Here is a 13,225-nt window from a genome sequence, read left to right as displayed (position 1 = left end):
AATTTGTATGGCGGCCATCTTTTCTTCGCCATTTTGAATTTTTTTTCAGTTTTTTGGCAATTGGATGACGTCATGAATGACATTTGCTCGAGCACGCCCCACCTATCTTCAATACCTTGAGCGGACCCTTCACCCGTCTCCAATATCCTCAATCATCAGCTCTCTCCATAATTTTGGCTTACTAAGTTTTTGTTTTCTATATAACACCATCAGTGAAAAAAAAATTTTTCATACAAAATTTTACAGGAGTTTCTTAGTTGAAAATCTCGTAAATCTCCCCAAAAGTGGCAACACCGGTTGCATATCTCTATACTGCCAGCCGAGATACACAATCGATTCATACATATTGACTTTCCAAAATGTTGCCAACTGCCTCAAAAACTTGATCAAAATTTCGAAAAGTTAAAAAAAATACAAAATGGCCGCCAGCTCGTTTCACAGAAAGATTTTACACGGTTTCATAATTTTCCTATTAACTACAGGATATACCGCTCCCGATGACGTTTCAATCTTGCCTCTCGCTCGCACCCACGCGAAAGGGGATACCGTGAAAAAGACCGTGTCGAAAATCACTTTTACTTTGATAAATTCCAGTGTTGCCAGTCTCCGGTAACAAAAGTACCTAAATGTCATTTGCACGAGCAAAACACATAATCGCTCATACTCGGATTTTGCGAAAAGTCCGTATTTCGATTTTTTTCAATTTCCCGAAAATCTTGAAATTTCCCTAAAAATGGGGTAATTTTTTTCCTCCAATCTATACCTCGAGCTTATACGTACAATCGCTTCATGGAAACCAAAACGGTCCGATGTTGCCAACTTTGAGATATTTAACTTTTAAAATTGCGTTTTTTCGTACCTCTAACTTAACGGCCGCCATGACAGCCGCCATCTTGAATTTTTAAAAATCACTCCCGTTTTGTCAAAATTCAGGATCATTGCAAGCAAAACAAGAAAAAATTTATTACTATCGACATCCCGTTTCGGATCTGTGGCGCCGCGGTTCGGGGTCGAAAAATCAAAATTTTCAAAACGCTGCGGCTCGGCCGCCATCTTGTTCTTCCAATTTTTTCTACATTTTCTATTAACCGTTTACTACTTTCTTTAAAGATTGCAAAACTCAACGAAATCCGTTGGAAAACAACGGAGCTGCAAAAATCACCTCGGCCGCCATCTTGTTTTTCCGAAATGTCATAATTTTTCCCCAGAGGGTTCCCGAAACCGAACACAATTCCCCTACATCACTATATCATTTTCCGTCTCTTTCTAGGAGAACAATTATGTCAATGAGTGAGTCAGTGAGTCAGTGAGTGGTAATCGAGCTATATATAGTATAACTAGTGTTTTGCTCGGTGCGCGAGCTGCTAAAGCAGCTCGCGTGACGTGGTTGGGTTAACTTTATTATACTAAACCAAATTTATTTATTAAGATACAAAATTCACCCCAAAAACACCATAAAACGACACCCATATCGATTTTTCCTTTAAAAATGCATGTCCGCCATCTTGGATTTCAAAATAAATGTCGTTATCATAATCAGCACCCTGGAAAACCCTGAAAACGATATCCATATCATTTTTTGTAAAAACGGGGTAGTTGAGGTTAATAAAGTAGGGTGCGTGGGTGCGCGGACCACTAAAGTGGTCCGCGAGCATGCAGAGTTTGTTCCACCGAGTAGACCTTCGGACCCTGATCATCTTTTGCCAAGAAACCACTCTTCCATCTTTTATAGCCTCCGAGATAGACACCGACGAAATTTGTATGGCGGCCATCTTGTTTTTCCAAAATTTTCCACTTTTTCTATTAATCGCTTGCTACATTCTTCAAAGATTGCGAGTTTCAACGAAATCGGTTGGAAAATAAAAGAGTTGCAAAAATCATATAGGCCGCCATCTTGTTTTTCTGAAATGTCATAATTTTTCCCTACTCGCTTCCCCTACCCGAACACATTTCCCCTACATTATTGTATCGTTTTCTGTCTCTTTCTAGGAGAATGAGACATTCAATATTCGCCATACAAAATGTATGGAAAATTAAATTCTGCCATTTTGAATTTTTTTTCTATTCATCGAGTAGACCTTCGGATCCTGATTCTTTTTTGCCAAGAAACCACACCTCCATCTTTTATACCCTCCGAGCTGGACACCGGCGAAATTTGTATGGCGGCCATCTTTTCTTCGCCATTTTGAATTTTTTTTCAGCTTTTTGGCAATTGGATGACGTCTTGAATGACATTTGGTCGAGCACCCCCCACCTATCTTCAATACCTTGAGCGGACCCTTCACCCGTCTCCGATATCCTCAATCATCAGCTCTCTCCATAATTTTCGCTTACTAAGTTTTTGTTTTCTATACGATACCATCAGTGAAAAAAAAATTTTTCATACAAAATTTTACAGGAGTTTCTTAGTTGAAAATCTCGAAAATCTCCCCAAAAGTGGCAACACCGGTTGCATATCTCGATACTGCCAGCCGAGATACACAATCGATTCATACATATTGACTTTCCAAAATGTTGCCAACTGCCTCAAAAACGTGATCAAAATTTCGAAAAATTCAAAAAAATACAAAATGGCCGCCAACTCGTTTTACAGAAATAAATTACAACGTTGTACAACTTTTCCAATAACTACAGGATATACCGCTTCCGATGACGTTGCAATCTCTCCTCTCGCTCGCACCCACGTGAAACGATCGCCCCTGAAAAAATACCACGTCGAAAATCACTTTTTCTTGATAAATTCCAGTGTTGCCAGTCTTCGGTGACAAAAGTACGCAAATGTCATTTGTACGAGCAAAACACGTAATCGCTCATACTCAGATTTTTCAAAAAGCCCGTATTTCGATTTTGTACAATTTCCCGAAAATCTTGAAATTTCCCCAAAAATGGGGTAATTTTTTTCCTCCAATCTATACCTCGAGCCTATACGTACAATCGCTTCAAAGAAGCCGAATCGCTCCGATGTTGCCAACTTTGGGATATTTAACTTTTAAAATTGCGTTTTTTCGTACCTCTAACCTAACGGCCGCCATGACAGCCGCCATCTTGAATTTTTAAAAACCACTCCCTTTCTGTCAAAATACAGGATAATCGTGGGCGAAATAGGAAAAAATAATTATCCTCAACTACCCCGTCTTGGATCTGTGGCGCCGCGGTTCGGGGTCGAAAAATCAAAATTTTGAAAACGCTACGATTCGGCCGCCATCTTGTTTTTTCAATTTTTTCGACATTTCCCATTAATCGTTTACTACTTTCTTCAAAGTTTGCAAAATTCGACGAAATCGGTTGGAAAACAACGGAGCTGCAAAAATCACGTCGGCCGCCATCTTGTTTTTCCGAAATGTCATAATTTTTCCCCAGTCGAATTCCCCACCCGAACACATTTCCCCTACATCATTATATCATTTTCCATCTCTTTCTAGGAGAACAATTATGTCAATGAGTCAGTGAGTGAGTGAGTGGTAATCGAGCTATATATAGTATAATAGATACTTAGTTAGGGATGGAACAGATGTGTTCTGAAGCAGAGATTGCGTAATCGCAATATAGGACGGCCATGCAGGCCACTGGAGCGATGTCCTGAAAAAGGAAGCGGGAAGCTGGTGGATGTCACCCTTGTTTGGTGGCATGCTCTTGAAAAGGCTTAGGTAGGTATGTCCATTGTTTGTACCTATGGCATACTATGCCCACAAGGCATAGGTACACAATGATGATGAAGGATGAAGGGTTCCGTACCCAAAGGGTAAAAACGGAGCCCTATTAATGTCACTCCGCTGGCTGTCGCGTCGGTCCGTCTGTCTGTCTGTCTTTCCGGATGTCACGGGTCCTCTAACTTGTATACTATATAATAAGTTACAAACCTGAAATTTTTATATTTGGTGTAGAACGTTGACCCAAAACCAAATATTGAATTAGAAATCCAATTATATTATTTTTCAGGGGGGTTCCCAAAAATGAAAAAGAAGCCGGAAAAAAAATTTTCTTACTTAAAATGTGGGCTATCATTGTTTAGAGCTCATGGAGTACGAATACATTTTTTAATTTTTATTTTATTTCAAAAGGTAAGCTAACTGGCGGCCGTCAAAATTGTTACCTTACCATTTTTGTGACGGGGGCTATCTCAAAAACTAAACCAGTTAGGAACATGAAATTTCAGTATATTTACAGTATATACCATATACTGTATTTAATCAACAAAAAAACTGAAATCAACTAATTATAAAATAGTTTGGCAAAAAATAAGGAACATTTTTTGAGTTTTTCTTTCACGGTTTATTGCGATGCCCTAGCTCGGAAAAGAAATATTTCATACACCCAAAATACAATTTTTATAATTATGTACGGAACCTTAAAAGAGCGAGGCCCGACTCGCACTTGACCGGGTTTTTAAAGTTATATCTATCCATGTAGGTACCTAGATAATTGGTATTTGAGCTTTCGATCGCAAATGAAAAAACTTAAGTAGGTAACTACTTACTTGCTTCAGGGTTACGCATTTACGTATTTCAGGGTTTCACCCCCTTACCAATTTACAAGCGCTCCACTCGAGCAAAGCCGGGGCGCATCAGCTAGTAATCCATAGGTATGAGAAGACACTTGTTTTTGTAGAACTCTTATTCACACTTTAACGCATAGCAGCACTATCCACAATAACTCAGTAAACTTTGAAAGTAAAAATTCTACGGCAATAGGTATGCTTAGTTACACTGAGCACAAACTACCGGTATTACGTCAAACAACAAACTCAATGCTCAAGTCATTCATAGCCCAGACTCCAGAAGTAAGGCATTCTCTCAAACTGATTTGCATGAAAATGATAGCCCTCCCTCGACAAACAAAAACAGCTTGGGACCGACTTTCGAAATGCTCTTTGTTAGCTATTTAATTAACATATCTGAAGAGAATTTGTACCAAAATATGTCGAAGGCATGCGATCTCATCATGTACCAGGTACATGGATGGAGTTGCGATTTTGATGTTTCTTTTACGTGAGTTCGTCTAATAAGACATGGTCGGTATACCTACCTATTGGATTATTTAGCGACTATGTAAAGAAAAGCTCTGACTATGTAATCTATACATATAATAAAATTGTAGAAAAGTGGTGTCTGTACAATGGAAATATATAAAAAAAAAGTAGCAGGGGTTGTTATTTATTATATCGATGCCGTACCGAAATTGTAATTATTTTTTTTTTGTCTGTTTGTCTGTGTGTTTGTGCACGCTAATATCAAAAACGCTTGTTCGATTTAGATACGGTTTTCACTAATATATTGTAGTAAGCTTCACTTAGCAATTAGTGTTTATTTCATGTCAATCGGTTCATAAATAAAAAAGTTATGTCAATTTAAAGAATCACGGCGAACATTTTTAACGTACAGAGTATATGCTGCCCGAAAAGTCACTATTCCACGCGAACGAAGTCGCGGGCACAGCTAGTAAGGAATAAAATTATATCAATTTTGATTAATCAAACACAATTTACTGAATTGCAGTATCTAAACATTTTAAACTGGCGATGGAAGTTAACCTGTGATAGATACCTACTAAGTGGGGAATTGGGAATTGGATGGTTAAAAATCATTTTTTTTAAGTATATGAATATGCAAAACTTAATAAGTACCTATTTGTCATAGGCCTAGATACTTTAATGCTTTTAATTTTATTAAAAATAAAGTCGAATTCCTATTTATTATGATGGGCTCTTGTTATTCATAAAATGTTGACAGTTGTACCCAAGTGTCGAATTTTGTCAGCTCAGGCCAGAAACTTTTCTTTGTTATGCAAATCAAGAGAAACTCTACATTCTTTAAATCCGGCCGAGCCTCCTGTAGGAGCAAACGACAAATATTTTTTTGTCGTGCTCTAAATAAAATGTTAATACTTATACGAGTACTTAGGTATTATATCTTATACCTACCTAAGTAATAATTAAGTAGAGTAAGTAAAGTAATATTTAGGCACTTACTCTTAAATAGCTTGGTAGGTACTTACTTAAGTATGAGATTTGATGCCAATATTTTTTCATTTTTTCATTTTGATATTAAATCAAATCAGCTATCAAATTAAATAAAAAATTCAATCAATCAACTTACTTTTAAGTTTTTTTCCGAAACTAGCTTACTTATTCCCGCGACTTCATCCACAATGGACTACAAAAATTTCAAACCCTTTTTTACCCCCTTTAGACTTGAATTTTTCAATTTTCTTTCTTAGCGGTTGTCTACCTAATAATACCTACAGCTGTCTGCATGCCAAACTTCAGCCCGATACGTACTTACGTACCTAGCAGCCATACTGATCGTTGATCCTTTCTAGAATGGTAATCTAAGTATCGTCTAAGTGGATAATGCAATAAGTTGAAAGGTTAGTTAGTGTCAAGCCCAAAATGGTTAACCCACTCTAGGCTAGTTGATTACATACGATAAGGCAAATCAAAGATGCCGTTCAATTATCTTCTCAAACAAACGGTGTCTAACGGTTTATTTACAAAATGTCAAATGCAAATAAGGCAATAAGGAAAGAAAGCTCAGTGTTCCAACATTTATCAATGAAAGGTTTTGAAACCGCTCTTTTTGTTCAGCTTATACTAGGTATGCTAATTAGGTGAAAGTCAACGGATATTACTTATAGAGTACGCTTTACATAACTTTGTAAAATAAGTACTTAAAATAGTGGTGAGATATTGATAACTTAAAATTGACGAGTGGTTCAATAGTGCAATAGTCTGAAGTTCATTCCTACTTCCTAGTTATTTAGGAATTATTTAGAATTATTGTACTTATTATCAGATTACAGTCATCTGTCAGTGTTATTCATCATCATCATGATCAACCCATCGCCAGGCCACTACTGAGCACGGGACTTCTCTCAGAATGAGAAGGGTTGTTGCTGTTGTCAGTGTTATTACTTTTAAAATCATATTTTTAAAACTGCTGTAATAAAAGCTCAAAACAAGGAAAACTCAAGAATTTCCATTGTTCATGTAGAAAACCGTGCCTACTTCAATGTTTGCTTTCAAAATGGATTTGAGGAGGCTCAAGTTATTCAAAACTGTATTCACAGAATCTAGTATAGGTAGGTATATTAGATTCTTCATAGAGGTATCATGCAGGAACCGGTTGTGTTGGCGTTAGAAGCCTGAACACGCTTCAGTACAACTTAACAACGCCGGCTGGCACGACGCGCCATCGCGGGTCACCACAATCTGCGCACTTGAAATATAAATAAGAACTAATACTCACGTGAAGTTAGTACACAGCAACAAGTAGTAGATCAGTATCACAGCACTGTCAATGTCACTCAGCGCACCAACAACGAATATCCTTCCGTCTTGCCACTATCACTCGCGTATCTACGCTCGCGAATGCGAACTGATTTTTTCTCACGTAACGGCCCATTAAACTCGTAGATCCCCGTCTCGCTCACCTTCGCGATGGTATTAAAAGGCCAGACAAAGAAAGGTTGCGGTTTATAGGTTGTTGATAGAATTGGTATCCGCTCTGTAACGTACCGCGCCGTGTTGCATATTCGTACTCGGCGTGGATTTGTAATGACGTACGTCCTTATATTCGTGTTTCCCTTAAGCCCCCTGAAAATTTCAAGAAAATGATTATTGGAAACATAAAATTAATGATTAGATAAGTTGGCTTTATGAAATTTAAATAATAAAATTAATACCTATTATCGCAACAGGTGCCTACCTACTTTTAATTTCAAAAACACGTCAAAATATAAACTATAAGTTTGAAATGCGAAATGGGTAAATTTTTAATCGCGTAGAATTTCAAATTAATAAAATAGGCTATTAGAAAAATATGCAACAAATACAAGCGACAAAAAAAAAAACAAAAAATAACGTACTTACAAGAGCATAGCGCACGAAATTATAACACCGAAAGATGTTTAGTAAATATAGGCGTCGCCCAGAGCGCAGTCGTACATCTTGCTTTATATCGCCTCCAACAGCATTGGAGAGCAGAACATCAAACGGTGTTATGGTCCCCGGACGTGCCGGCCGACGCCGCCGAGGGGGACAGAGTTATACGAAAAAAAGGGAGCGATATTTTTGAAGGAACTTTTATTGTTCAATACACAAACAAAAATTCGGATCGAACATTCATATCCCTACAAGTTTTTCTCAAGTTTTTACTTATAAATCGTTCAATGAAAAATAACAATGGGAGACGAAAGCTTCACTCTAACATTCTTTCGAGTTGAGAGCTTTTGCTTAACACACATGAAATGTAGTACCTACCTACCTACCTATTAATTTTTGATCCTTAAAAACTATGCTTTTTAATGCTACCTCGGTAAGTAATAAAAAATCCCGTCAAAGTCAATGATTTTAAAAACTTAATTTTAAATGTATAGGTACTAGATCGAAAGCTCAAATGACAAACGAAATACTTAAATATTTCCAATCAGTTTATCTACTTATTTGTAAAAAGCTTGGTTTTAAAAATCAAAACATTAATATTGTTTTAACAAGTACTTATCTAAGTAAAATGTAAAAACTACTTCTTATATGTGTTCCACTTTTTTTTATATGTATAAAAATAGCGAGCAAACGACCAAGCGTCTCGGTGTTAAGTGATTATGCCGCCCGCCCATGAACATTATGGTCACATCCAGTTATTTTTCATTTTTATTCCGATGTAAGTTGACTGCGATATCACCTGGTAAAAAGTGATTATGCAGTCTAAGATGAAATCGGACTAATTTGAAAGGGATATGGCCGTTTAATTAAACCCATGAGTACGTATAGATACTTACCCATGATTTTTTACTTACCAAAACACTAAATCACATCTTTGCCGTTAGGGTGGTAACTAGCCATGGCCAAAACCTCGTACCAGAAGGTAATGATAAAAGTGACCGAGAAATTAAACCGACGCGACGCGGCCATCGAGTTAGTGAGCTTTTTTTGAGCTTTTGAGAGAATTTCCCTAGCGCGCTCCTTAGCGCTCTCCTATCGTACCTCAACGTAGTTTGTTTACCTAATTCTCTTTTGAATTAATCGACTCATTAAACTGAAATTTTGTAGTCACATTTAAGAAACTAATAAAAGGTTATATGTCTGCCTATATTTACTAGATTTTTGTAAAAATATACACCTAATTAAGTACCGAGGTAGTTTCAAAGTTACAGAGCCTCAAAGGTTTGTAAATAAGTACCTAATTACCCAATTACATTTTAGAAACCGCGTGACTTTAAAACTAGGTAGGTACATATTTTTTCCAGAAGTTTCGTTATTTTTAAAGAATATTAGATTATAGAACGTATCCAAAAAATTTCGTCGAGTTTGATTAGGTATCTATTAATTCAATAGAGAGTCAAAATAAGATTGTTTGGAGCGCGCTAGGAACCAAGTCCTCTTGAATATGCTAAGCTCTACATCTTGGTAAATGGGTAATATTTTGTATTACTTACCTATGCACACACATTTTTCCAAATCATCCTAATTATATACCTAACTAGCCAATGCCGACTTCACCCGCGTCGATTTAGGTTTTTCGAAATCCCGTGGGAACTCTTAGATTATCCGGGATAAAAAGTTGCCTATGTGCTAATCCAGGCTATTATCTATCTTCATTCCAAATTTCAGCCAAGTCCGTCTAGTAGTTTTTGCGTGAAGGAGTAACAAACACACACACAAACACATACACACAAACTTTTGCCTGTATAATATTAGTGTGAAGTGTGATTAGTACCTACCTATGCTAAGTATTTATTATAGGTATGAAAGAATACTGTTTATCCCTAGCATCTATTACGTATTCATAGGTATAAATTTTTCCAAGTCTACTGTGATAAATTGAGTAATACGTTCTGACGAGGCACTTTATTTACATTCGCGCAAATTGAATCTTTGGTTCACAGCCAACATACGAGTACCTACAGAGGGCGGGTCGGACGAGATTCGATTTGCCTAATAGCGGGAGAGAGTCGGGGGGCACTCAATTACGCTGAGTGAGCCGAGGTGTCCCGTAACACTCACTACATAATTACATTATCTGATTAACACTTACAGTTCTGTTGTTTAGTTTTAGAGTTTATGAAAGTTTCAGGAAACAACAGCTGTGATATTGCGAGACACATAATATGATTTTATGCTAGTAGCAGAAAGCTACCTAGAGACCTCCAGCAGTGCATTCGATCAATTGGATTTTGATGCGAATACAATGATACGAAAAGTACCTACCTATAGATATCTATGTAAGTAATAATTAGTGTTAGATATAGGTAAGTAAAGAAAAACACTTCTTACCTAAGTACATAAAATTTAAATGTACCTATGTACAACTTAATGAAAGTTCTTAAAGTTAATTCTTCTTCTTTAACGAATTTGAGAAAATCTTTGACGTTCAACTGAAGTAAAAATTTATTTATTCACGTAGAGTAGGTAACTAAGTACCTACCTAATAGGTACCTAACATAGGATACTGTTTATCCCGTAAGTAAATGATAAATAAATCCACGCGGCTGAAATCCGGGCATCAGCAAAACTGCAGTAATTTAGGCACGATGATTTAAGAAAAATTCAAGCCTCAATAAAAATGTGATACCTATGCGTGATAAAATTCTCGTAGGCATATACCTACTTACTTCGTTCGCCCTTTGAATATAAAATGTGATCTTTAGATCAAAGCGATCCAATAACAGTAAACAACATTATTATAGCTTCTTATTTACCTACTCTTTATACTTACAATCTTAAGTTCTTACAATGTTGCAGACATTCAATAACGTAGACATCCAACGATCTGTAGATTTGTGTGCGTTTCTGCACATCGAAATAGTGTTGGATTTGTATGAATATCTGCTTAGGACCGACCAGTTCCACCATGAGTTGGTAGGTTACCAACTCATGGTGGAACTGGTCGGTCAATCAGTGTTTGTGGAATCGTAAACCATCCTTTGTTCCACATATAAGTAGGTATTAAGTTTTATCCACAAGTAGGTATGATAAAATAATTAATCATTATGGACAAGGGTCCATATAGAATAGAAATTAATTTATCCATTTATGTAGAATACGTATTACCTACATTTTTATTCAAATAAACTTTTACAAGTGCTTTTGAATCGTCAAAATAATTTACCACTAATTTGGAATGCCGTTCCTACCGAGAAGAATCAGCAAGAAACTCGGCGTTTGCTCTTTTCAATTGATCAATTTACAATAATATTCCATACTTACTATACCTGCAAGCAATTGCAGCCCCGCGCATTGCTGGAGCGAGTCCAATCCATGCTTTTTTATCATTTAGATGTAACATAGGTACTTACTAATCTTCGATTGTTTATTTAAAATGCTTTTCATTATGGTACCTACTTATTATGAATACCATTTCAGCTGCAGTCTATACTTACCTCTACATAAAGTTAAGTTTAATAAACAGTATCGGTTGATACCTACTACTTAGATACCAAAAAAGTACCTATTGGTAAGTAGGTAAAGATGCTAAACGATTTACGGCCTTTGACTGTACCTATTCAGTTGTAAACTATTAACAACAAATATTTACTTATAAGTATACTTAGCTACGTTATGTTATACTTACCCAAGTGAATGATAGAGGTAGATGAATAAGGGGTAGGTACTTACTTACTTATGTAATTTCAATTCGTCTGCCGTCTGCCAATCCACACTTGGCCAGCATGGTAGACAATGGCCAAAACCTTTCTCACTCTGTGAGGAGACCCGTGCTCTGTAGTGAGCCGGTAAGCATGATTCGTGATGATGATGAATTTCTATTCATTCATAATATTTTATTTTCCTAAAAGTATAATTTTCCATCATTCAAGAAATTCCAACTGAAAAAAATATTGTTTGCATACTTACTTAGATAGGTAACTACATATGTATTATTTGAGTCACCATGACTACCTACCTACCTACCTACCTAGCTACCTACTTATTCAAAAGCTGAATCAGCCTCAGTGGGGTGTTCCTGCTCCAAGTGATTCAGGTGATTTTTTTCATCAAACCTATAATTTTGTATCTACTTATTTTACCTGAAAACCGCATAAGTTCAAAAATCCTTTCGCTATGATTTCAATCACCTTAACTCCTGAAGCTTTTGTTCGCTTCAATTCAGTTATTGTGAACGAAGCTTTACTATTTCTGTGCCATCTATTGAGTCGTGCCATATTCTGTGGCCGTGCGTTCAAAGATCGGGAAACGGGTAGGTCTTTTATTGATAACCGGTGGTATAAAGTTGTATCGGTCGGTTCATTTAAATGCTAATTGGCGAGGGGGCGGCCTGCACCAGAATAACCGGTAAGACTGCATAGGTAGGTCAGTACATGTGCCTATTGGTTACAATGTAGCACATAGGTATATCATTACAGGAATAACTTTTTGTACCTACTTCTCAGATCTAGATAAGTATATCTAAGAAGTAGGCACAATAAAGTTATAAGTTAATACTTATTTACGTTGTTCTTAATGCTTCACTTTAAGCACTAAAAATAAGTAAGTATTTATATTTATCGTAAGTAATTATATTTATACTTAGGTATATTGTGAAACATTTAAAAAAAATATGTACCTACCTACCTGCCCTATTCCTTCCTGCACACGTCAGTATATCTACTGACTCACCTTTTTTTTTACAAATTAGCCCTTGACTGCAATCTCACCTGGTTGTAAGGTAGATAAATTTTCGTTAGGTAAACCCTTGATAGGTTGGTAGGATGGTAGGTTTCGTTTCAACCTCCAAGATTAATAACAATAATTTAATAAATAAATATAATAATAAATATTTCGTCTGCCACATCCTATGTAGTGTAAAAATTTAGGCGTGGTTCGAAAATATTGAAAGTAATCTTCCAATCTGTACCCGTCAAAAGATGGCGCTTTCTAAGTAAGATTTAAGTTGAACGATTTGTAGCCCGCATTTTCCTTGAAGAGGGCGCCATTGTGCTTATCTTGTAATGCATAAAAATTCGGCGTTCACATGTTTGTGTCGTTGCATTTCTGTATACCTACCTAATGTTTCTAACATTACATTTCTATAATAAGAGTTTTTATATACTTACCTTTTAGCCCGAAGTTCCCCCATGGGAACGTTAATTACCTACTTACACAAGAATTTACCTAATTATTAATAACTAGCAGACTAAGCCACTGCGAAGCATGGCTGAATTGAGCCTAGTTTAATAATAAAAAAGTTCATTAGTAAAATATACAATATTTTCCTCTAGCCATTTAATTTTA

This window comes from Maniola jurtina, chromosome 10, assembly GCF_905333055.1.
Source record: "Maniola jurtina chromosome 10, ilManJurt1.1, whole genome shotgun sequence".
Lineage (NCBI taxonomy): Eukaryota > Metazoa > Arthropoda > Insecta > Lepidoptera > Nymphalidae > Maniola > Maniola jurtina.
This window is presented reverse-complemented; position numbering follows the sequence as displayed.